Raw genomic sequence first — 27,974 nt, 5'->3', positions numbered from 1 at the left:
AGGGAGTGTTGCAGCTGTCAACAGCAAGCAACATATCTGCTGGTGTATCGTGCATGGTACATGTCGCCATGGCAAAAAACAATACCAGGTCAATGGCATATCTGGTGTCTGTGGTGAACCTATCTAGGGAGGCAGAAGAGGAAATAAAGGACACAATATATGCACTAATGATACAGGGAATAATGGTGCCATCCAATTCGTCCTGCAACACTTGCATTTACCCGATCAAGAAAGAGAAGGGAGGGGCATGGAGGATGATACAGGACCTATGCCCCCTTAATGACGTAGTACAGAAAGAGTTCCCTCTTGTCCCAAATCCGGCCTCAATACTATGTAGCATCCCAACACAGGCTACACACTTCATTGTGGTGGACTTGAAAAATGCATTCTTTTCAATTCCGCTGGACCCAGACACTTGGTACCTACCGGCATTCACATTGGGAGGAAAGAGATATGAACACTGCAGACTACCCCAAGGATATTGTGAGAGCCCCAGTATTTTTAACAGAATTTTGCATGAGGACCTTGGGAACATACACACTACCAGTACCATAATTCAGTATGTAGACAATAATTTGGTCTGCGGTAAAGATAAGAGAGAGTGCAGGGAAGACTCTATCATCCTGATGACCCTGTTGGCACATAAAGGGTATAAGATAGACAAACAGAAATTGCAGTATTGTCTAACAGAGGTCTTATACTTGGGCCAGCTAATATCAAAAGATGGCAAAAGAATAATACCTGACAGAGCAGCAGCTATAAAAGCAGTAAAGGAACCTAGTACAGTAAAGGAAATGCAGATGTTTCTCGGTATGTGTAATTACTGCCGAGCCTGGATACTGGATTATGCAGCATATACAAGGCCCCTATTGCAGGCACTTAAGGAAGCGCAACAAGAACATTCTCAGTTACAATGGATACCAGAAATGAACACAGCTTTTGAAACACTCAAAGAATTGATATCAGCAGCTCCAGTTTTAGCGACGCCTGATTATGATTCCGAGTTCTACCTGTTCTCGTACTGTAACGGAACACTCATGAACGCGGTATTGATGCAGAGGACATTGCTAGGACATAAACCTCTGGCATTCTACAGTGACACACTAAATGCAGTGATGCAAAGACACTTTGCTTGCAAACAGGTTCTCGCAGCAACCACGTTTGCCATTGAGAAGAGCTCTACAATCATGATGGGATGCTCCGTCACATTGTATTTAGAACACTCCCTATTCGCAATATTGGAAAGTTCTAAAAGCTTGCTTACCACACAGAGAGTAACAGCATACAAAGTAATTATATCCAGTGCAAACATTTACATCGTGCGGTGCAAGAGTGTAAACCCGGCCACATACATTACAGAAGCATGCATAGTAGAGGACATGGAGCAACATGATTGTGCTACATACAGGGTAGAGGATGGTGACACCCCCACAGCTCATGAAAATGCACTCAGAGTGGGAGAAATATATTTCGTAGATGGTTCAGCATCAATAGATTCTGAGACAGGAGAGAGAAACGTAGGGGCAGCAGTGGTCCGAGTGGAGGACGGGGAATTCGAAGTGATAGTGCAAAAAAGATTACCACCTCACTTCTCAACCCAGGCAGCAGAGGTAGTAGCCCTCACAGAAGCATTACAAGTACGGACCACCACCTGTCACCCCATGAGATCGTGACAGGTAGGAAAATGCACACAGCTCATTCCCCTTAGCGCAGACAATCAGACGCACACAGAAGTGCTACAATATTGGGAAAAGAATTTCATGAGTTTCTGAAACACCTCACGAGAGCAGCGCAAGCCATAGCAAAACAAATCGCACCCCCTTTCACACAAAATATGGCCACAGATACAACCACACCAGCCACACATAGCCCAAACTGTCAGCTGATGACAGGTGACATGGTATAGGTAAGGAATTTTGTGCGCCAATGGAACAGGCCTAGGTTCCATGGCCCCTACAAGGTAATATACTGTACGCCCACTGCAGTGAAAGTGCAGGGCCTACGTTATTGGGTACACCTAACAGACGTCCGAAAATCTCACAGGAGCACAAATTGTTTAGATGAGGAAAAGAGTGTTAACAAACATAATACACAGACGTAGTTAATTAGTGCGAAAAGAATTACATAAACACTCAACCATGGAAAGAAGGAAATGTGTGACTTCAAAGAAATTTTCTGAGAAAGAAATGTAAATATAAAAGTGTATAGAGGTTAACTATTCAGTATTAACTATGAAAAAGATAGTAATGTATATAAATATTCGGTGCTATATTGACATGTCCCTATTGTGTGGTCTCAGTTCTTACTTTCTCTTCTGTCTTTCTGTTTTCTTTTCTTTTTTCCTACCTCTTTCTCAAGCCCCACATGCATAATGGTGCCTTCACCAACTCATCTTCCTCACGGTGAAAGACATGATGAGGAGGAAGGGAGAAACGCAAAACAAAATGTATTAAAGTATAAGTGTAACATGTAGGGCAGTAGAGATATAGAAAACATAAGCTGTTAATGAACAAGGTTAAAATATGAATGTATATGCTTAACAAACGCTTATATTTTGTTCATTAAGAAATACAAGGGCTATGGAGGAGGCCACAGCGACAACCAACAATAGAATAGATAGAAATAGAAGAAGAACAAATGCTTATCCAAGTTATTTGTATGAATGTGTGTTGTTTGTATGCACAGTGATATTCTTGTCAACAGTGTTTGGCCTGGTGCTGTTCTGGGATATCGCCTTCATTTCAATTGACATGAACGAGGGAGGTGGTGGAATAAAATCAATCAAATGAGGAACCCACATGATATGGGATGGCTTCAGGTTGATTTGGGCACACGGAAGCCACAAGAGTGAATTGCATAGAAATAATAGCATTAATGATGAGATTACACCTACCACCTCAGTCCCCCACCACTTCAATGTGTCTGATTTTAGTGTTTATTCAATGAATGACCGAACGAACTCCGAACTCATGTGGGTGCAGAACCACCCATATCCAACCACAATGTCAGTTGCACAAGTCTCACCACCGGATAGTGTAGATACCAGAAAAGAGGACCGTCATAACAAACACATGGCCAACCACTATCTTAGACTGTACACAGAAAGGGAGGAAAAAGAAAATGACAAGATGCTCCAAGAGAATAAGGGGGGCGGTCACAGAAGAGGGAAGAGGGGAACACAGCAAGAAAAATGGGAGGAGCATTATAACTTTGGTCCTGACACATTGGATGATCCCCACACCCACATCAAACACACAAATGGTACGCTGACATGAGCAACACAGCCAAAGAAACAATAAATGAAATTTGTTATGTGTGCTCACTTATACCCCATCCCTCAGGTACTCCTAAGTAATTGTTACCACAAGAAATTTCATTTGCAGAGGCACAGTGCCTCCTACATCCCGCGATATGCAGAATCAAAAACACACTGTTTCGTTTGAACTACTGCAGAACGAACACACAGGCTACTCCAGACCACAAGGTGTGATCTGCGTAAAGGAGCCTTTTTTGGTAATAAAAGGAAATTTACATTCGAACAATAAGTGTCAGAACGAAGAGATACTATGCAAAGCAGAAGCATTGCAAGGACTGTCCGGAGAAAAATTATCATGGGCACAGAGAACATGCGCTCCCGTATGGACTGAACACGTAGCAAAACTAACGTGGATTTCAGCACTCGGGAGGCCCTTCAAGTTACAAAAAGACATTCCATATGAACTGTGTTTCCGTGGAGAAGGGAAAAAGAACATGGGAGAAAACAAGAACTGCAGCAAAACTCTCATCATACCTGACATGAAGAAAGGGACAGCTGCAATGATGGATACATACTGGGTTTGCGGCAACCTGGCGTACTTGCAACTCCCGCAATCATGGAGGGGCACATGCTCCCTGGCATCACTGCATTCTGCCCTGATAGTGATCCCAGAAAGTCATATCTAAGGAGAAAAAATACCAATAGTGGCACCTAACGAACTGACACCAATAGTGGCACCTAACGAACTGCCCCCGACGCCCTGAGGAAGTTCCCATGTATGTCCTGGCAGAGGAAAGGCTGCAGAGCACGGTGCAGAGGAAGAAAAGGTCATTGAACTATATCTCCACCAAATCTTCAGAACTTTTGGCACAGATTCCCGATCGATTCCGGTTGTTCAGATCTGTCAAGTCATTCTTTTTGTCTCTTGTTCCCAGCATCCAGGCAAGGGCAAATGCAAAATGGCTTCATATTACCAGAGAGGAGCTGATCCATCTGGCCAATAGCACAGAAGAAGGGTTCAATGTCATCAAAGTGGAACTCAGAGCTTTACGACTGATGGCAATGCAGAACAGGTATGTACTAGATTTATTAAAAGCAATGGATGGAGGTGTTTGGTGAAAAATCAGGAGCACATGTAGTACATTTACCTTCTGCAGACATAGACATCGGGTCACTTTCCCACATCATAGCAGCAGTACACGATCTTGGAGAACGCATGAAGGATAAGGGAGGAGCTCAGCAAAGCACCTGGTTCGACAATATTTTTTCTTGGGTACCTTCATGGCTTGGAATGACAGTCAAACTACTAATACCAGTCATCGTATTTCTGCTCCTCATTTTTTGTGTTTGCAAATTAGGTCTCAGGTGCTGTGCTGATGTAGTACCTAATGGTGCGTTAATAATGGTGACAATGGGCCATGCAAATGGAGTGGCACAAATAAAAAAACGAAGCAGAAGTGCAAACAGGAGAGGCATCAGAGCCAAAATATAGAAGGACCGCCATACACAATACAGGGTACATAGTAGATAATTTGTATCATACGGCCATAAAGGAACCAATGGAATTGCAATGGTATAAGGAAGTGTGGGTAGATCTGGAGAGAGATGGAGGTTGTATTTACATGACTTGCACCCTGGATGAGTACGCTAGAAGAGGCGAAAGCCTCAGGGCAGTGTTTTAGAGCATGGATGCCAATGAAGGGATGAAGCAGTGGCTGAGGAAGAAGAATGTAAGAGATTGGGGGAATTACAGTAGAACCTCCCCATCCATTCCGAGTCAATGTACACTTCCTGGTTGTATTCTTCCATGGCTGCTTTGGGCACAGGGCCCCAACCTCAGGGCACCTGTGCGAGAGTGCCACCAGTGAAATGTAGCCCTTGAAGCCAGCCTAGACTAAAACCCATTAGCACTCCATTTATTGTGCCCACCAACTCCATTTTGTTTTCTCAAAATGGCAGGCTAGCCATGAAACTAGAACGCAAGCCTGCAGCTCTCCCATTGAGACATGGACAGCGAGCAAGCTACTCCCCCCACCTCCCTCTGTCATCCCTGCAGCCATCCGGTTCTCATGGTAGACTGGCCACGCAAATGAAATAAACTTTGCACTGTATCTTCTGTCTTCCATCTTACCTCACTGACCCAGCCGTGGGCCAGCTCAAGTCCTGGCAGCAAAGAGTCATTCATCTCTATAAACCAGCCGCCACCATGCAGTCCCAGGCCATAAAGAATACCACCCCCATATCCTTTGAACATGTTTGAACAACTAAGAATGACCCTCGAATATGTACTGTTTATTTGCGTTTCAAAATGAGAAAGTAGAAGTGCCTTTCTTCACTCAATTAGAATGGGTTGTTTATGAACCATTCCATTTTATGCGAAGTATTGGAAGGATTGTAGTCATTCACAGCATACCAGCATGTTGCACGAAATATGTATAATCGGAGCATTGGCGGTAGATCCCACTTATATAAGTGTGAAGTATATTAAAGTGTAGTATGAGGCTTAATAGAAATAGATTGTAATAGCACAATGTACAACGTAACACATTATTGCACATGCTAGCACAAAGCTACCTCAGTTTGAGTACAATGTAAATATATGCACAGCATTATGTAAAAGCAACCTAGCAGTCATATGCCATAACCAGTGTGACCCCACTATGATAATATGTGTTAAGGCCTGCATTAAAAGAATCTAGTAAATGGACTGTTAAATATAGTATAGAAAATAACATATGCACACACAAGTTATCATTGTGAGTTTTTATAGCGATGAGGGCACCTGGCCGTGTAAAGATGATAACACGTTTTAGACAATCATAATTGCAATGTAATAATGATGTACAAAAAGCCTTTATGCAAAGAACGTCTCAGGAGACCCCGTCCCCTCATGCAGCACAGGACTGCACCTTGAAGGTGTTTCAACTCCTCCACCACCCCTCATGAAAAATGCCAGAACAGACAGGAGATACTTAATAATGATATACAACATGCCTCTAACCACCACAGCAACACGTATGACCATTATGGTAAGTGCCTTTTTGTGACCCATCCTTTCAATGTGTAATATAGCCTTTAAATCTAGTGCCCTCTTTGTTGTGTACCACATGGACATTCCTGACCACACAGTAATTTCAAATCCTTGGCCCCGTAAATTGCATATCTTGTATTATATTAACACACTGTTAAGCTGCCCATTAATAGACCTAACGCTGAGCTTAAGCAATGCATTATGACCTATGCCCATGATAGTTAACCTACATTTGAGAAATGTCTTTTCTTTGGTGTTAAGATTCACAAGTCTTAGAATGCGCCGGACAAGATAGAGTGCAGTATTGGATGAATGGGAATGTATGGCCACAAGGGCAAAATGTCAAGCATTTATCAATAACAACATGAAAGTTGCCTGACACTGCATACCAAACTGATGAGCTCAGCTGACTGATTGACCTGAACAGCATCATCACAGCACCACGTGAATCTGCACCAATCACAGCACATGACCCTATAGCACCCATAGGTGCCCGTCCCTAGTGACCAATCCCAACCCTTCATGTGCCCCTAGGCCTCCCCTCTCCAGGATGACGCAATAGCTGTATAAAAATGATGTGTAACATGTTTTTTGCAGAGCGCTCTTGGCATGAGCAGAGTAGATTTTGCTTACCCTATTTTATAGAAAAGATTTTTTGATTTCACACGCACTTGGTGCTGGTCTCATTGCCTTCGAGAGTGTGTCCTGTTTAACTCTAATTCAGAGAATTAAGTGCCTTTTTGGGGACTTCACACTTTCACAAGACATATGCAAAAACTGGAACCAATCACTTGTAGGACTCCCATCACCATGTGTCCCTGAATCCACAGCTGGACCTCCTCTCCTTAAGATAACTCAACAATAAACGCCCTACAGTGGCGGCCTACTTCACAACATTCACCCTGCAACCAGTACCCCTCTGATTGCCATGGAGAAACAGAAAGCATAGACTCAGCAACCTAACATCATCATATGTCACTGCATTCATGAAGCCTGACCTGCTCATCTCAGTCCAAGGGAAAAATAAAACACCCCACACAATGCCAGACTCCCTGCCACCAACGGCACCAAACCCTTGCCCCCCTGAGTGCCCTCAACTTACCTGCACATGGTACCCACCTGTCTCACATCCACAGCATCCACATGAAACAACAATCTAAGTTTGCAAAGGCATGCATTGCATTAGAGTAAAGGACCTGGACAGACTTGACAACTCCCATGTGGAACAATGTAACCGGCATGGACCACCTAGTGTTAATGTCTACTAATACAAATAAAAGAGTGTGAGCAACTATCAACATTACAAAAGCAAAACCCACCAACAGAGAAATCACTGGCAGTGAAGCAAATAGATTTAATGCACAGCATGCCATGCACTCTGGAAGCAGGTGTCAGTCAGCCCCGGGATGCGGGCACAGGTGGGGCCATTGATTTCAGGCATTTCTTTACATACACTGTCAGGTGTCACGTGTGCCTTTGGGTCACCAGAGTCAGGTGTTGCCTTGAAAACTCACCAAACAATTACAAAAGTAGTCATAAAGGAGTGTACCCTGCCGCAAGAAGTAACACAGTTTTATTTAGGGCACCATGCGCAGTTGTGACAGCAAATTCAAACAGTTTGCACAACAGAACTGTGTGAAAAGGCGGTATCAAAGAAACACTCCTAAATCAGGAACTTTTATACAATGCAAAGTATACTCCACCCTTCCTCATCGTGGGGCGAGGGCAGGAGCCCCCCCAGCACCACCAGCCCAGCAGAGGAACCACGCGCCGAGCGGGGAACTCGGACAGGGCCTGCCTGACCCTGTCCCCACACGGCGCCTGACTCGCCCATGCCGGGCGCAGCGCGGCGTGAAACCGAGGCTGAGCCTCAATTTCATCAGCTGGAACCGCCGGCAGGCGGATTACGCCGGCGGCCAGCTCGAAGGCCATTCTAAGGCCTGTTGGGTGCCTGCTAACCCCCCACTCCACCCTTCCTCATCGTGGGGCGAGGGCAGGAGCCCCCCCAGCACCACCAGCCCAGCAGAGGAACCACGCGCCGAGCGGGGAACTCGGACAGGGCCTGCCTGACCCTGTCCCCACACGGCGCCTGACTCGCCCATGCCGGGCGCAGCGCGGCGTGAAACCGAGGCTGAGCCTCAATTTCATCAGCTGGAACCGCCGGCAGGCGGATTACGCCGGCGGCCAGCTCGAAGGCCATTCTAAGGCCTGTTGGGTGCCTGTTCGGAGCCACAGGAGCCAGGGGCCAGAAACTCTGCCCTCACCAATCCAGAGCCACCATGAGCAGGAGCTCCTTCCATCTACTGCTGGAGCTGCTGACACCAGGTATGTCACGAGTCCCTAGCTACAGCACGAGCGTGCGTCTTGAAGGCAACACGCGGCAAATTATTTAGTAATATCCGCATGGCTCCAGCGTTGCCAAGTGCGGCCTTTCCTGCCAGGATCTGCCCCATTAATGCACTCAAAGTGCATCCAGCCACCAATCGAAGCCCCGAGGTCCACACCATTTAAAGATGGCTGTCCGCCGCATCGTTAGCCCTCCATCCGGCCCCGCAACCCTGCAAACATCGTGACTGGCCCCTCTCCTCTATTGGGAGCCAACCACAAGCCAGCAGGTTCCGAACCGGCCCACCTCGAAGGCACTGTGCACTGTGCCTATCTCTAGCCTGTATACGCCACCGAGCATAGGGCTAGATCCCCTGCCCATCTCCTCTGGGCTAAACATACCGCCCCTTACAGCAACCTTTTTTCAACTGTTCCAGCCAGCAACCTGAACTGTTTCAAGCCTTCACTGAACCCTGTTCTCGCAGTACGGTATAACACAGACTACTGACTACATTGTTTAGTGCCTTATGGTCGCTTAGAGACCACTGTGACCACTTGTGTTGTGCCTTATGGTCGCTTAGAGACTACTGTGACATTGTGTAGTGCCTTATGGTCGCTTAGAGACTACTGTGACATTGTGTAGTGCCTTATGGTCGCTTAGAGACTACTGTAACATTGTGTAGTGCCTTATGGTCGCGTAGAGACCACTGTGACCACTTGTGTTGTGCCTTGTGTCACTTAGAGACTACTGTGACATTGTGTAGTGCCTTATGGTCACTTAGAGACTATTGTAACATTGTGTAGTGCCCTATGGTCGCTTAGAGACTACTGTGACATTGTGTAGTGCCTTATGGTCGCTTAGAGACTACTGTGACATTGTGTAGTGCCTTATGATCGCTTAGAGACTACTGTGACATTGTGTAGTGCCTTATGGTCGCTTAGAGTACACTGTGTATTAGCACTGGGTATCAGCACTGTGCACTAGCATTTCTCCGATTCTCTGCGTTAGTAACCTCACTGCAGCACCATTGTGTACTAACATTGCGCACTAGCTTCTCTCTGACGATTTTGTGCGTCAGTTCCCTCTAAACTCAGACATGATAACCTGGACCTTCCTCATTATGTTCCCATTCTGCCTGGTCCCCCACGACACCCTTTGTACAGGGCCACACTTTCGCTTACACCCCAACGGCCTCAGTAGACTAGCCTGCCCCAGACATTATCCCATACCCTGCCCCACCCCCTTCCTACCCAACATCAACCCCTTCCAGCCTACCTCCTCCATTGACTCTCATCGCATAGCAGACACCCCCAGCCCCCAAGAAGCATCACAAACTACTCCCATCGGCCAACCCACTATCACGAACCTCACTACCAGCAGATCCTATCCCTGCTCAGGATTATTGAGATTCACCCGACTCAGATCCAGAACACACACACCCGCATCCTTCCCCAATCTAGGCAACAAACAAAACATAACCTTAACCAAATCTGCCCCTCACTGCACACGCCCTACACTTCCGACAGACCAGATATCACACGGCCTGATCGCACCCTCCCCCCGCACCCACACCAAAAAATCATGCATCACCACCGAAACCATTAAAGGTGCACTCATCAATGCGAGATCTGTAGTCGCCCATGCCTTAGACATTGCCGACATTATTACCGTCAATGATCTCGACTTCATAGCTATTACAGAGACCTGGCTCCACCCAGCATCTGGCCCCTCTCTATCACTTGCTATACCCAATGACTATACCATCTACCGTGCAGACAGACAAACAGCTAAAGGTGGTGGAGTAGCCGTTATTGCAAAAAGTTCCATCAACATTAGACACATACAAAACCAATCACTGACATCAGCGGAATTACTCACCCTCAAACTATCCACAACGCACACAAGCACTATCACCATCCACCTCATTTACAGACCGCCATTTTATGACGACATAGCCCTTCTACTCTCTAACAATATCAAACCTAACTCTCGACTACTCATCCTAGGAGACTTTAATCTAGGTCTCAATGATGAGAAAGATGACAAAGCTCACACTATCGCCAACACTATTTCAGAATTAGGACTCACCCACCATATCGCACAACCCACACACAACAAAGGCCGCATCCTTGACTGGATAGCTGACCTCAATTGCAACACTACCATCCTCTCCAACACTCCATGCGCCTGGACCGATCACCACCTTATTACCTTCACCATCAACAAAGGCACTCAAACACCAGTGCCCTCCTCCAATGCCCCACCCACACTCACAAGAAACAACAAAAATATCACACTAGAGAAACTCCTCCCGCTACTCCAACCCATCATCGACTTCTCACCCACCATGACCAACCATACTGAATTAGTAGATTTATACAACACAACTATCCTTAAGGCCATAAACACCATAGCACCACTCAAGCTTCGGAAAGCCAAACCACGAGCACACCTCAATTCCTGGTTCACCCCCAAACTAAAAACACTCCGCAAATCCAAAAGACAAGCTGAATTAGCATGGAAACAGTCACCATCCACTATTAATAAGACATCCTACGCACTGGCATCGAACATCTATAAATCAGCCATCATCCAGTCTAAAAAAAACATGTACAATGAAAGAATCAGCAACGCCAAATCTAATACCAAAGAGCTCTTCAATATCCTGAGAGAACTCGAATCACCCGCCCCCATTCCAGACACTTGCATAAAAGACATCCACTGGTGCACGAACATCCAGGAAGCACTCCTAGGCAAAATTGCCACGCTACAAGCCAAAATCCTGACAAAGAAAGAAAGCCTCACCCTCTCCGATACACACACCCACACCACCCCCCAAAATGATGACAATAACCTCTTTGAGTTTTCCACCATAACCATTAAAGAGGTTGAAGAAATAATCTACTCTCTTAAACCGTCCAAATGCCAAGGCGACACTTGCCCAGCCCCTATCATTAAAGATGCAGCCAAACAACTTGCTCCCTTCATCACCTCCCTCATCAACGCATCTTTCACCTCCAACATAGTGCCCAACAACCTCAAGGATGCCTGGGTTCTTCCTTTACTTAAGAAGCCCACCCTTGACCCTAATGTCCCCACCAACTACAGACCCATAACGACTGTACCCTTCCTACTAAAAATCCTCGACAGAGCTGCCTATCTCCAGATACAGAACCACCTTGAGAAAAATAACTTACTAGGACTCAGACAATCAGGATTCCGCCCCAAACACGGCACTGAGACCGCCCTGATTGACCTTAAGACACAGATGGACAACATTAAAGACAATGGTAAACTAGCCCTCCTTCTCCTCCTTGACTTATCGGCCGCCTTCGACCTGGTCAACCACGACATCCTCTGCAAACATCTATCCTCAGCAGCCAAATTTTCAGATAACGCCAACGCATGGATCCATTCCTTCCTTAACAACAGATCCATGAGAGTCTTCGCACCCACAGCCTCTGCCATCCCAGCCCCCGTCACTTGCGGTGTCCCCCAGGGCTCCTGCGTCTCCCCCACTCTATACAATGTATTCACGAAACCCCTCTTTGACATACTGGACCGCTTGGGTGTCATCTACACCAATTACGCAGATGACACCCAAATACTGATCCCTTTAACAGGCGACTACTCCACCGACCTCACTGCTCTCAACAACATTTATTCCATTATCCAAGAATGGATGGCCAAGCATGGCCTATGCCTTAATGACGACAAGACCGAGCTTCTTCTCCTAGGTTCCCAACCCAGACTTAATAAACTCGACAAACTCTATCAAGCATTCACTATAGACGGCAATAACATCATCGTCTCTAACAGCGTCAAAACCCTAGGAATCTACCTCGACTCCTCCCTCACACTGACAAGACAGATCAATTCCATCTCATCAGCCACTGCTTACACTTGTAAACTCATCAATGCCAGCAGACCTTACCTCTCACCATCCAACTGCATCACCTTAGCCAGAGCGCTAGTCCTTTCCAAAGTTGACTACTGCAATGCGCTATACTTGGGAACCAGTCAGAAAAACTTCAACAAACTACAAGTCATACAAAACAACGCCTTGCGAGCAGCCCTGAACATACCCAAACATGAACACATCTCGGACGCCAGACGCACCTGCCATTGGCTATCCATACCACAAAGAATTGAATATAAAACCATCTCACTCACACACAAATGCCTAGCTAACCAAGCACCCAGATACCTATCCGACAACCTCAAGCACCACACCCCAGCGCGCCCTACCAGATCAGCTCAAACACACTGCTTAAATATCCCAAGATTTAAGCTCCAAAAAGCAGGTGGCTCCAGCTTCCCCGTGCTTGCCTCCAAACTTTGGAATTCACTTCCACTCGAGCTGAGATCAGAACCGTCCTTTCACAGATTTAGACACAACACCAAAACTTGGCTTCTATCCAAAGAAACTGCCTAGCCCTACCTCACTAGCATGCACTAAGACTGTAAATTTGTAAATATGTAATCGATTTGTACATTTCTGCTGCATTATTCTTGTTGTATTCATTATTCTTGTTGTATTCATCGCAAGCGCCTGGATGCCCTAGGGCCAGGCGGCGCTATACAAATAATAAACTAAACTAAACTAAACTAAACCAAAGTAATTAGCATTCGTGATCGTGCGATATGAAAAAATCTCCCACACAAAGCTGATGGGTGTTTGTACTTTGAGCCCTTATAGAGAAGCATACATTATGTTCAATAATTGGGTCCACAAACCTTCCCACACCACCCTCAATTACACCATGTGATGTCACAATCCACCCCCAATTTGCACAGCATGAATTTGAGACGACCAGCAGAACTTTAATCAGTCGCCTCATCCTGATTCACATGAGAAGCACTTCTCACCATGCCACAGTCAGAGTCTTTAACCACGGATGCACTGTAACACAAATGTTTCATTTCGGGGACACCCTAACCCTTTTCCCAGAAAAAACTGTACTATTGGGCAATTTCAAACCGCCATGGTATTTTTCGGCTCCATTACAACATTTTATTTTACAAGTGATCTTGAATTATAGAATGGTCATGCATTCGTTGCTCGTTGGTGGGACCTGTGAGCTCTAATCTATGACCTCGGGAAAAAAAGCAAGCTTTTAAGGGCTATTTACCACGTTTTGTTCTAACGCATAGTTTGATTATACTTCCCTGTGCCCCTGTGTTTATGATTTTTTTTTATTATGGGTTTTATTGCAGAAGCATCAGAATGGTCCCTCTCCCCTTTTACAGTGCTACTCTCGCAGCTGATATGTGTGTTCCTTCATACCACGTTGAACGAGCATTTTTATTACATTATTTCCCCCTTTTATTATTTTATTAATAACAAAATCTTTTTGGGTCTTCCGTTCTTTTTTTTTTGCAACTTCATCTTTATGTATCAAAATTCTGTCCAATCGTGTCATGTCTCCCCCAGTCTCCTTCTAACCATTCAAAACTTCGACCACCCATACACACCCTGTACCATCCTTTAGAAATTGGATCCAAAAATCTTTGTAATTTTCTGCATCAGCAGTTTGTGTAAAAACCCATCCATCAGGATCCTCCCCGTTTCTCTCCCCCATTATTCTGTTCCTACTCTTCATTTCAAAACCATTTTTGACAATACTCAAGGGTAACACCTACAACTCTTTTGCTTTTAAAAGTACACTTTAAGAATGTTCTAAATGGCACAGAAGGTGATGAGAATGAGAACCAACAGGGAACAGTCACTCAAAACAATCCAGAAAGCCAGGTGGATACTCATGTGAAGATGTTGTCCAGCAAGACTTTTGCTTGCATTCCACTAGCTTTGCTTGTTATTTTGACCTGGGGCGTCCGTATCTCTTGTATGGCTATTGTTAATGTTCCATTCGAGGCGTCACAATCAGGTATGGCTGTGCGGCAACTTGTCTCAAGCTTGCCGCAAACACCTCCTTCTATGGCTGTTAGGAGGTCGAGCACAAAACGATTCTGAAGACTACCAAGCACAAAGCCCTCATCTCCTCTTTAATTGCATTCAAACCTTTTGCTGATGAATTTGCCAGCTCCAGTAACTCTTACCGAGTCAGCTGCAGCCATTTCAAATTTGTTACTACCTTTCCCCCTGGAAGCAACAATTTTGTAAAGAAGGTAGCAGCCGTGGAGAAGAAACTAAACTCATCTGGGAAAGCAGCCAAGTTATCTGTGCTCTTTTTAGAAAAATACTTTCTTGTTTCTTTCTCCTCATTATGTTTTGCTGCTCATTTTGCTGTGCCATTTTTCCGTGCAGTGCAATCTTCATGGCACTGCTATTTCGAGGCACCACTAGTGCAGGGCTGTGCAGAGTGACACGAGGGCAAATTCCACTCCAGTCAGGCGGAAGCTGGGCATATGCTTTGGGTCTGCAGGCCCACCAAATATCCATCACCACTGCTGTTCCCCACATCACCACTGCATTCCTCATAACCTTGGTGCAGTCCAAATAAATTTCTAGGTAAACTGACCCACTTGACCTGAAACACAGAAGGAATTGTGTAAAGCTCCTTATGTCAACTGGTTGATGTTTTTCATGTAGCCAGTTTAAGGCATGCACATATTTTCCCCAAATTGCTTGGTAGCTATCATTCACCCTGGCTGCCACATTTTGTTCAAAACCTACCAATATTTCAGCACAACACTGCATTATTCCCAACTCCCACGTGTCCCCATACCATACTGTTTCTTCAATTCTCATTGGTGGCCGTGCATTAAACCGGTGGCTGCTTTGACCTTCTTTAGTTGTATACTGCAATCTTTAGTGGTCTCTCCTTTTTAACTCCCCCCCCCAGAATAGAGGAAGAAGAGTGTGTGTCCGAGATTGTATGCAACGGCGGAATAGGTACAAACTTTGTCCACCTTGTAACATTCTCATGAGGAGTCAGGTAATGATCTCCTCCAGGCATATATCTCAGTGTAAACAAACCAAGAGGCAAGCAGTGTACCCATTATTTTTCAAGTGTTTCCGTAAGCTTTGTCATTCTCCACTTAAGCAATCCATTCATATTTCTACCCAACCATTGGCTTGTGGATGGTAAACCATGCATAGTTTATGCTTTTTCCCCCCAGGAGTGTTGTTATCCCCTTTATTAAATAATTAGGAACACGTTGCCCATTATCAGAACAAATTGCATCTGGAATCCCCCACCTCAGGAACACCTCCCTCAAAAGAAATGTAGACACAGAGTTGGCATCATTATGGGCACAGGGGCCAGACGTAAGCCAACATGAGAATAGACACACAAACACAAGCAGGCACTTGTAAGAAGTACATCTCTCTTGCATTTCAACATAGTCGATATGCAAGTGCCAGACAGGTCATTCCAGTCGCAGCAATATTCCTTGGAAAAATCTCAATGTTTGATCTTGCAGAAACTTCTGGCAGGTCATGCAGTTATTTACAAACCCTGTGACATACTCATACAAATTTGGCACAAACCATTCATCACTTATCCCTGCAGCCACATGCTTGTTCGATACATGGGCAGGATAGTGAAGCTGTTCCAATGCCAATTGTAACAGTTTTCTTGGCATGACAACCTTTCCTGTGCTATCATGTAACCAGACCAAGTCAGTTGGGGACAAAGAACATCCTCGCCTTTTTCACAAGACTTTTTATGCATCTGATGCTTCTCCCTACAATTCAATTATCTGCAATATTGGTGTTGCATTAAAGTTTTCTGGCAATACATCTTTTTCTTTGCTCACTTTTAATACTGCTATTAGAGGTATGTTTTCCTTTTTGCCAGGGAACAGCACATGTGAACCCTCTGGCAGATACGTTGCTTAATTTGTTGAGCTGTCTGCTCTTTCATTCCCTAGTGAGATAAACTTGTGTCCTCCTGTATGGGCTTTGCACTTTATTAATGCTAACTCTACTAGGAGTAGTAACATTTCTAGTGGTGTACTCAGTAATCCTGCATGCTGAATGGAAAAACGATCACTTCTTTTAAACCCACTCCTTTCCCATCTTGCTAACCCTGAGTGCACTGTGGAAGTGACATACTGAATCAGAGAAGATGTTAACTGCCTTGTCTTCTGACATGTTTAGTGCTTCAATCAAGGCCACCAGCTCTGCTGCTTGTGCAGAGTAATGGTTTGGGAGTTGTGTCTGTGAGAACACTATCAACTCCTCCCCCTTGAGTACTCCTCGTCTATGCCCTACCACTGCACAACCTGAATGCCTTTGCCCTGTAGTCTAGTCAATGCTGGAACTTCCGTCAATGAAAATTATGTCCCCCCTTTGATCACTTCCTCCGTAACCAGGGGGTTTCCTTCACTCCTGTCTATACCTGCTATGCAGTCATGTACATAGGCCCCTTCCTCTATTTTCTCTGCAATGAACTCTGCTGGGTTTATGGTCCTGCATCTCACCACTTCTATTGCTGGGGGTATTAGTATTACCTCATACCCTGAAGATCTCTGAGTTTTCAGTGGTGATTTTGTTTTATCAAATGCATGTTACAAAACTACTGGGCACCCCATAGTTATATTTGGAGCCTTCTGAATCACAAATGTAGCAGCAGCAAGTGCCTGCTCACATGGGAAAGGTCCCTGCATTACTGCATCCAGTGACCCACTGTAATATGCAAGTGGCTTGTGTCCTTGTCCCTTTTTCTGTGCCAGTATTGCTGTCATGACTTTTCCATCTGAATGTGAGAACAGGTGACATTGTTCTTTATTATTGAGTTTTGCTAACATTGGTGCATTGTGCAATGGCCTGTCAAAGCTTTTGCCCATTTCAGCTGTCCATTTTATGTGTGTTTTATTTTTCTGTGCTTATTTTAGTGCTTGCAACAATGGCCTGATGTACGTGGTATAATGAAAAACCCATGCTCTGCAGTAATTTCACAAGCACACAAACCGTTGCATCTCTTTCACTGTTTTCAGTCGTGAAGTTCTGTGTATGGCCTCTACTCTTTCTGGTCTTATTTTTCTCCCATCTGCCGCCACAATCTGACCCAAGTACACCACCTCTTTTTGACAGTATTGTAATTTTTCCCTGTCCACTTTGTATCATTTGTCTGCCAGAAAAGTCAGTAGTGTTACTGAGTCCCTTGTACACCCCTCTTCTGTTGGGCAGCACACCATTAAGTTATCAATGTACTGTATTACTGTGCTTGAAAACTGCAAATTGCTCAAGTCCATTTGTTTTACTCTGTTGAAGATGCTACGCCCTTCTCAGTACCCCTGAGGCATTCTAGTGTGATCAAATTGGGTTCTTCAATATGTATAAGTGGTGAGATACCTGTAGTATGCAAGTAGTTAAATGGAGTAAAGGTTTTTTTTTTTTTTAAGGCAGCTACCGTGAAATAGGGTGTTTCCACAGGAATGCTGCAAAAAAATTATCACAGGGTTGGGGACCAATGGATACTCTGCCTCAATAATATTGTTCAGAGGGTGTAAGTCCTGCAAAAAATGCCATAGCCCTCCCTTTGCTTTCTTAATCAGATAGATGTTGCAAGGTAATGAACTCACCTGTAGTATGCCTTGGTGCCATAGAGCATGCAGTGTCTCATATATGCCCTCATCTGCTTCTCGAGAAAGTGGGTATTGTTTTGCTCATACATCATGGGGACCTGTTGTCCACAAGCTTCTGGGCACCTTTTCCAAATCCTCCTGGAAATATTGAGCCTTCTTTTTTGTTATCTGAGTCACCTGGAGCACTGCCCTATATTTTATGTGTACTGGACAAGGTATGCTCAGCTCAAACAATACCTCTCCTTCTTCATTGTCTTTTGTTGGAAACAACTCTGTGCCACCTATTCCTGGCAGTTTCAGTGTGGGATCAATACATAAAATGTATCACCATCCCATGTTGTTCTCAACAGTAAAAACCAGTATAATAATGTCTTTCCGTACCACTACTTCCTCTGGGTACAGTAGAGTGTGTATTGCAGAACTAACAGAGGAGAAACACTGGGGCCTGAACAAGAATTTGTTGGACAGCCAAAACACCCTCCCTTCAATCCCTGGCAACCATCCCAACAACACATATACCACATACAGAAACACCTCTGTGTATGTGGGTATCCCTCTCATTGTGCTGTGTGTATAGCATGCTTGAATCAGTACTGCCACCCGATCTGGATACAACCCGGGTGTGGTGCACACCATCCCGTTCTCTGAAACTGAAATTGTGGCTTTTAATTTGCTGAGTAGGTCACTCCCCAGAATATTGATGGGTGTGTCTTTTGAATACAGTAATGGTGTTATAATATGCTGTGTCCCTATTGTCACGGGTAAATCTTTTGTCATTGGAACTTTCAAAAATGCCCCTGAAAAGCCTTGTGTGTCCAAACTTTTGTTAGATAATGGAAATCCTTCTTCCTTAATGCATGACATGCTTGCTCCAGTATATATAAGAAAGGAAAATCCCCTATGTCCTATCTGAACTGCTACCTCTGGCTCCTCCTCTGGGTCTTCAGTTACTGCTAGAACAGAACATACTCACAATCCCCGTGGGCACCCCTATTGGGAAAATGTGTTTGTGGATGATGTAAATTGGTTCCTGCCCATCATTGTCACTCGTGTGTATTGGGGCATGGTTTTCTGTCCCAATATTGTTACCCCTTCTGGTACTTGTGTCGGTACTGGTGTCTGAAGTACGCCCACTATACGTCGAGTTCCTGCCATTTCCCCACCTTGTACCTGCACTTGTCCTTGGGTAGAAATACCTTGTGTTTGTGTGGGCTGTATCCGTAGTAGCTGTTGCTGCGGCATTGCCTGCACCTGTTGAGGAGTCTAATGCATGTATGTCTGCTGTTGTTCCCCTGCCTGTGCAATAAGTGGGCATGTTCATGCCAAATGTCCAAAATTCCCACATGTGAAGCACTGTACACCGAAATGTGGTGTAATTACCCTGTACTCCATTCCCTTTCCACATGCAAAATTTCCTCTCCCATTCTGATATTGTCCCATGTAGCCATTGCCTCTGCCTGCCTGCATGACCCCTGGCTGCTGAACATTTATGAATCCGGGTTGTTGCTGCTTCTGTCCCGTCCGCCCACCGTTGGTTGGGTGGCACCTGAGTGTAACCTCCTGGCTGCCTTACTGCGGCCTGTGGAAGCCCTCCTTGCTGAGCATGTGGGACAACAAACTGGCCCTGTGAGTGCTGCTCCTTCCATATGTATTTTCGTAAGTTTTTTCAGAACATATTTGTTTTCTGCTTTTGTTGCATTATCGACTGCCTTCTTGTCCTTTTCCTGCTTCCTTCTGCAGTAGTGTACAATTGTTGCCTGTATCTCAGGCCACCGTTTTGCCTCAATTCCCACAATCGTATCTAAAGAAGTCTGCACATCTGCAGGGAGCCCTCTCACTAGGATGTGGTAAAACAAAAGGGTAGTTTTTCATCCCATGACAGTTTATTTTCCTGTGTCCACATTTCTTGTATGGATCGAATGCATTCTGCGTGGTCCTCATCAGGCTTCATTTTATGAGCCAATATAGAACCCATTTCTGATGTATCTAGATACAGCTCCTTTCAGGCCTTCTAAACAAGTGCTTAATGGTTATTAAAAGGTGCTTAATCATGTATAATGGAGCTTAATTTTACCCCAGAGTATCCATCCTGTTGCCATATTGTATCACTTTTCTCCCCGAGCAATGCTGCCAAAAACTTTTTATATCTCCTATGGCCAATGGTACCCCTGCTGTCTCCTTTTCAAAAACATAAATCCACCTGCTCACCCCGACTATTAATGAAGGTAAACTATAAACTAATTTGTCCCTGTCTATTGTTTGCCATGGTATGTAATGAAAATCACCCCATGTTCTGCTAAAGGGGCATCTGTTGTGTTCTCTGCATTTATTACCACATTGTGGTCTCTTGTCCACCGCTATTCCTGTTTTTCTGCTCTGAAGCCTATTTCCCCAGTCACTTTCCCCCTCTTTGCTCTCATTTCTTCTCCTTTCCCGTCTCCTGTCAGTCAAATTGCAAGTGTCTATTTCATCTTCGCCATGATAGCTGTCACCATTGTCTTCCCAGTCTGATATGGTGTGCCCGTCTTCTGCCGTATCAGTTTTACTATTGTCCGAGTCCTGTTCCCAATTGTCTATTTTGAGCTTTATGTGTCCTGCTGTCCCCTGCTGTTTATTGGCTCCCTTCTTGTGTTCCTTCAATTTTCCTCTATTTCCTTTCCCATCGCTTTTTCTGCTTCCTTGACACACTGTCAGGAGCTGCATGCTCTTTTTTTATGTCAATTAAATATTTTCTAATCCCTTTCTTGTCCTTGCTAATAGTGCTTATGTCACCCTCCTCTTTCTTTTTATGTGTTCCTTCTTTGTCTTGAGGTGCTCGTTTTGGTTTCGTATAACCTGCAGCTGGGTATATCGTATAAGGAGGGGGCGGTGCGCTTCCCTGCTCCTCCTCTTCTTTCCCTTTCTGTGTCTCTTTTTACTTTTTGTCATACAATTTACAAAGCCCTTGAACATCCTGTGTCTTTTCAAGCTTTGGTCCTTTGTATGTAGCTGCCAGGTATGCATACTTTCTCAAATATCTTTATCGAATATTCACTTCCCTGGCCATTCTTTATAACACTTTCTCAGTGTGTCATGTACCCAGACAAAATGGTACTTTGATATTTGATCACGATATCGGGTGATCTTCTGCATATGAGATTAAATGGGGCATCCATCCAATAGGACATCATTGTCCCTGCCTTAATCCTTTCTATTGAAAGATTCTTCTCTCTCTTTTTCCCGCTTACCTTTATTATTTGAAATCTTTTAACTCTCACTCCTTCTTTCGAACAATCCCACTTGCTCAATTTTTATAATGTCCACTTCACTTGATTGCCCTATTTTCATTTTCTCCGGCCTTCTCTACAGCCCTGCCATTTTGCACCTTGCACTCAATGATTGTACACACAGGTCTTCTCCACAGGCCCACCTTGTTATATTGTATTAGTACAGAAATGGCCTTCTCCCCAGGCACACCACCCTAACAAAGATACCCTATGTTAGTACATTAGAAAAAGCGGTTACTCCTTACCTCAATCGACTGTATCATTTACTCACGCTACGCGGCCCTACAACTATTTACAAGTTATTTCGGCTATGGCTCTTCTGTTTTTTCCACAGCTACATAAAACATGTAATACAATAACTTTTTACAACACAAAAACAGACTGTTGCTACTTTCTCTCGACCTCAAAGTCTCCCTTTAAAGGCCAGCACTTTGTCAGAGGGAAGGCAGCGCTGGACCAGGTGGACCTTCTAGAACTCAGCTTCCACGGACCTCCTCGCACTAGAGCTCTTTGTACTGGCCAATAGACACTGTGCCGCACGGCTGGAATTCCCAAGCCTGGTCGATAGGCTGAAATATCTCACTGGGGCCTCCAAGAAATGAATCTGGGGTCACTTCGAAAACCTGCCAAAAAATTAAAAAAGTAGTCAAACAGCAGGGTACAACAATGCAAGAAGTAACACCATTTTTATCAGTGTCCCAGACGCATCTGGGAAAGCAAATTCAAACAGATTGCAGAACACAACTGCGTGAAAAGGCACTGTCAAAGAATCACCCCTAAATCGGGAAATTTTATACAATGCAAAGTAATTAGCATTCATGATCGTGCAAAATAAAAAAATCTCCCCAAACAAAGCTGATTGGTGTTTGCACTTTCAACACTTATGGACAATCATACATTATGTTCAATAATTGGGTCTACAAACCTTCCCACACCACCCTCAATTACACTATGTGATGTCACAATCAATGCACAATTCCCACAGAACAAAGTTAATTAATTGAAATATTTGAGATAACCAGTGGAACTTTAATCAAGTGCCCATGTCAACTCATCCTGGTTAATATGAGAAGAACTTCCCATTATGTCACCCTCAGAGCCTTCAACCACGGACGCACTGTTACAAAAATGTTGCATATCAGGGACACTCTAAAACTTTTCCTAGAGAATCTCAAATTTGAACCGCTGTGGTTCCTTTCGGCTCCATCAGAAAATTGTATTTTACAAATTTTCTTGAATTGTAGAATAGCCATTCATTCCTTGCTCTGTGACCTCTAATCTATGACCTCGAAAAATAACAACAACTGTGTACTTCCTTCAGTACTAGCCTGGGATTGCATACTCTGCACTAAGTCATCAGCAACCTCAGCTTTTTCCGCACACACAAGGCTAGCACACATTTTCTCCAACAGCAAGCTTTTAAGGCCTTTTTATCACATTTTGTTCTAACACTAAGATTGATTATATCTACCTGTGCACCTGTATTTATGAATTTGTTTTATTATGGGTTTTATTGTAGAAGATTCTGAATGGATCCCCTCCCCTTTTACAGTGCTGATAAGTGTGTTCCTTCCTACCGCATTGAACTTGCATCTTTATTACGCACCCATGGATGCAGGGGAGGAAAAGGACACCAAGTGATTAGGCAAAGGTCTGGTGAGTGAAAGTATGAGTGTGGGAGCTGATGTGAAGGATGACAGAGAGCAAGATGGAGACAGGACACAGAGTGATGAATGTGCATTGTGAAGAGAGAGAGAGATGGTTAGGGGAATTGTGGTGCAAGGACGAGACTGGCTTGTGGGGAGATGAGGAGAGAGATGCTGGCCGTTACAGTGGATGAGAGCAGATAGAAGGTGGAAGACATAGGCCCTCATTAGCACCCTGGCGCTAAGTGTTTAACGGCGCCGTAAAAGGCTGTGGCGCCGTTAAACACTTAGCGCCTTACTATGAGGTCCCTTTGCGGGACCCGACCTGAACAGCTGGTCTAGACCAGCCGTTAAAGTAGGGACCCGCAAAGGAACCCTGGTGCTAAGTACGGTACCGCAATTTGCGGTACCATACTTAGCGCCTTCCCCAGTCCCATTGAGCCCTATCGGGCATAAATGGGAATGGGGAAGGGCCAATGTTCAATGGGGTATTACCGCCCCGCCAACCTTGGAATGGGGTGGTAATTCCCCATTGAATATTGGCGGACTCGTTACGATACCGGCACCAACCATGGTGCTAATAGCGCCATGGTTTAGCGCCAGTATCCTAATGAGGGCCATAGACAGAAAGCAGCAGCATGATCTGAGAGCCTCAAAGGCACATAGATGGTAAAATAGCACATGTTTGGGGCACGGAAGCACAATAGTGGGTGTGGGGGATGGGCAGACTGGGAAACAAAGGTCACATGTGAAAGGACAATCCTCAGCTCCTCATCACATAAACAACATGCTCAACCCACCTTGGCATGTAAACCAGAAAGAGACCCATGTCCAAACAAATAAGTCCTTTCAGCCACATCTCCAGACTCTGCACCAACCACTAACCCTCCTGTTGGACACCCCAGTAAATGGACATGACAACAATACCCAGCTCTTGTCTCACCCTCGAACAGACCACACACCATGGATGAGATGGTCCCAGTAATTGTGCAGGTATCATATGGTGCACTGGCAACACCTGCAGGATCAACAGATGAACAGAAGCTGGGGGAGAGTGGACAATGTACCACAGGCATGTGCCCATAATTTACACACCCACTGTGCAGTCACTCACAGTGCTCGATTTGAACAACAAGTAATTCAAAAACAAATTCATGCAATACATCCAGGTGGAGAGAAAATGCCGAAAACAACAATGAACAACAAGTGACTTCAATGGGGAACACTGGTAAACTCCATCAGGGCTACACAGACGCACACCAGTACAACCCTAGATCCGCCAGGTATGCCAAAACTGTTCTATGGAGTCAATGGTGACAAATGGGCAGATCTGTGTTACCGGAGGCAGGGCCATGAAGGGGAGTAGCTGAGGACGTGTAGACCTGACAATGGACTTGTGAGTAATATGTGGAATTGTAGCTGGGCAGGTCATTTGAGTGGGTAAGGGTGCAGAGTGGGTCCTGGCACAAGTCAAAGAGTAGTATGGGCAGGGAGTACACCTGCAGGGCCCCATAGGACACATGGGGGAAGAGAATGGTGGCAGTAAGATGTGGGATGTATTGACCCACTTTTGCTCTGCTATGCTGCATCGCTCCGTTATGATGGTGGGGCCAGAAACAGCAAAATGGCTGCAAAACCCTTGTGCGTGCTAAAACCCCTGAAAATCACGCCTTTCAACACATAAAAAGATGGCTACCAATCCGCCACGCATGTTGTTAGTGGTGAAACAGAGCTCTCATTACTGAAGTGTGTCACTGGGCCCACAACAATTGAAAGTGGAGTGCAAAAGGAAAAAGCAGGGTTTTGCTAAATGAAACTCCAAATCTTGCTTTAAATCACTTTTCTTTGCTGATGAAACTCCAGAATGCCGGTACAAAACACCTTTCAAATATTCAAAATTCTTGCTTGGTGCTACAATTCACTTAGTTAAGGAATCATTGTGAACTTACAAGGTCCTGAAAAGCTGTGAGCGTAAAGAGATTTCCACAGCAAAAGTGACCTGCCTGTGGATCTGTCAAAAATCTCTGTGCAGCAGAGGGCTGCTGTGATGACAGCTGTCAGGTACCTGCCTGATTAAACTTTACCATGTATAAACTGAAAATAAAATGTTTGCAATATAAGCGGTCTGTTACTGATAGTAACTCATATTGTAATTGTTTTGATCCCATGGGTTAAAATCTTGAATGGGAACTCTAGCTGTTATTTGATACAACAAGTTTGTTTTGTGATAAGGAAAAGTCAACAGAGTAACAATTAAATTAAACCTGGCTGAAGCTGCAGAACTTGAATAACAGGTTTTTCTCACAGAAGGAAGGTATTTCCCCCCAGCAGGAAATCACGGAGAAGTGTCAATTACAGGGTAGGAAATAACCTGGTCTACAGAGGCTAAAGGAACAATGACAAGCTGCAGAGCAGGAAATTGGAAGTGTGAAGACAGTCGTAAATGGCCTCTGCAAGGACCAAACATTAGGGATGGCTCCTGGGCTTCCAGGGAGAGACCAAGGGGTGGAGCCAAACAACCATTTATTACTTAAAATGGACAAAGGAAACATTTTACAAAGACTGATAACTTACTCTTCAAAATTGTGAAAAATATAAAAATATAAAAATAACAGAGTTGTTAATTTAATTTCTGGCTGCACGGGTGAAGAGGCAAAAGGACTGTATGACATGTTCTGGACAGCAATGGCAAGAAATATGATTTTACGCATAATGTATTTCCACTAGAATTGTGAAACTTTATACACTCATTCCCACGTTAAACATGCATACTTGTAGAAATGTGCTTGATAAATGGACATTGTGTTCATAGGGAAAAGGGCAATATTCTGTGAAAAGCAGAGACAAGATGCCACAGCTACGGGGTTTGAGGAATAGCTGCTATGTAAAACAGGAAATCTGTTTATGTGATTCTGATAGAGGTGGCACATGTAGAAATATGTATTTTGCCAAAAGTAGATTTTGTGTTCCATGGGCTAGGGGTGCATTCTCAGCCTCATAAAGTTGCACCATAAAAAGACTCTCTGTTTCTCTCCTCCTATCAAGGCAGAGAGTAGACTCTGACCGAATCACCTTTCAAAGAGGCAAGCTTAGGCTAAACCGGCCCACATACCCCCTTATGATGTCATTCCATAGCATAAATAGAGACAGCTCACCACACATAAGGACAGACAGATTCACTCACTATCCTGATGCTGGCGGAGCACCCTGCTGCTGAACACTACATCTTCCTTGCTCCAGACTCCAGAAACTTGGCAAAGAAAAAGGCCCACTGAATAGCTGAACCATTCTCAGCTAGGCCTCAAATTCCAGAACAGAACCCCACAAGCCTAAGGGGAAGTATCATAATACAGTCGGGCTGTGCTGTTACTGCTTGCCTGCTGAAAGTAAATATCCTCAGATCCAAGAAGGGCAGATTCGATCCAGTCCTGTGCCGTGCTGTGACAAGAGCACCTTGCTGACCCTGTCCAGTCCTGTGCCGTGCTGTGACCAGAGCGCCGTGCTGACACTGCCCAATCTGATGTGCCAAGCTGTCTTTCCTAAACCAGATCCCATCCCCTGACCAGTACTGACAGTCCCAGTTACAACGTATTCAGTGAGTATAAATAGGAAGAATTGTGTCACTAGCATATGTACTTTGCATAGTCTTGTCCCTATCTTAGACCCATCCTCTCTGGTATTCAGAACCTGTATTGTTAGGAATATCTTTGCATTGTCTGAAACCTCTCTCCAACCCATCCTATCTTTCCTCCATAACCATAACCAGTATTGTTAAAACTATCTTTGCGCTGATCCTTTTCTCATCTGAATAAGGTGAGTTTCCTTAGCAGGCAGTCACCCTGATCAAGTGACTGTGTTCCTGTGTGGTATTCATTTTGTTCATAGTCATCCCCTAGTGTAAGAAACCCATTTGTCATTTTAGAAGCGCATTCCTGTTTTCCATTATTGCGCCTATCTCGAAAAACGACCTCTACTAAAACGCCTGTAACTCCCTCAGTTTTTGTGATAGAAACAACATTTCAACTTCTGCTTGTAGCTAACATTCATATCTATACATCACACCTAAACTAAATGTGTACACATGTAAAACAGCTTTTGATTGCTTCCGACTTGAATTTTAAGATTTCAAATGTTTTCTGTGGAATAATTCATTGCTTGTGTTTGTGTACAACTATCCAAAGTGGCTACCATAAGAATGTGTAACAATTTCATCCATTTTGACCATATTTGGTGTTTTGGCCCAGTCCATTCTAAAGATAATCTGAAAAGCCATTCTGACAGCTTGCCAGTCAATTCTGTTTTTCTCTTGTGTTTGCTGGGGGAAAGTGGGATTGATATTCTGTTTGAATTCTGCCATTCCTGAAAACCTGCTCTCTACTCCTATTTCTCTACATTACCTACTGGGAGTTGTGGGGTACGCAAGGGGAACCTCTAACCACAGTGATATGTGCTTTGACCCCACACAAAAGTATCATTTCTCTGCTGAATTGTTTTGCTCACTACTTACTCCTTGTGTATTAAAGAGATTATTCAGTGTTACCTCACCCCATTGGTGATTGTTGTGTACCTATAAAACATATTGTGATTACATTTTTAATACATAAATAAATATTTACCTTTGCATACCAGCCGGATTCCTGGTTTAGTGTGACTGGGGGAGTGGTTCCAGGGGAAGGGCGTGATATGAGTGGTATATCGTTCAGAATAAAGAACAAAAATAAATAAGGATTTCAGTTGTGCACTACATGCTAGGCGTTAACTTGGGTGTGTGCCGGATTGAAATCACTTACAAAGAAGACATCATAACGGTCGTTGAGGCTAGTGAGAACAGCCAAAAATACAGTACAGGTGAACAGAGAATTCAGGACATGAATGAGGATGTAGATTCAGAATGTGGTCAATACTGCCAATGGCACAAGTGTGATAAGTGCTGCACATTCCCATAATTAGGGTG

The sequence above is a fragment of the Ambystoma mexicanum genome, chromosome 5q (assembly GCF_040938575.1).
Source record: "Ambystoma mexicanum isolate Mex_15411 chromosome 5q, UKY_AmexF1_1, whole genome shotgun sequence".
NCBI lineage: Eukaryota > Metazoa > Chordata > Amphibia > Caudata > Ambystomatidae > Ambystoma > Ambystoma mexicanum.
Note: the sequence above shows the minus strand (reverse complement) of the source record.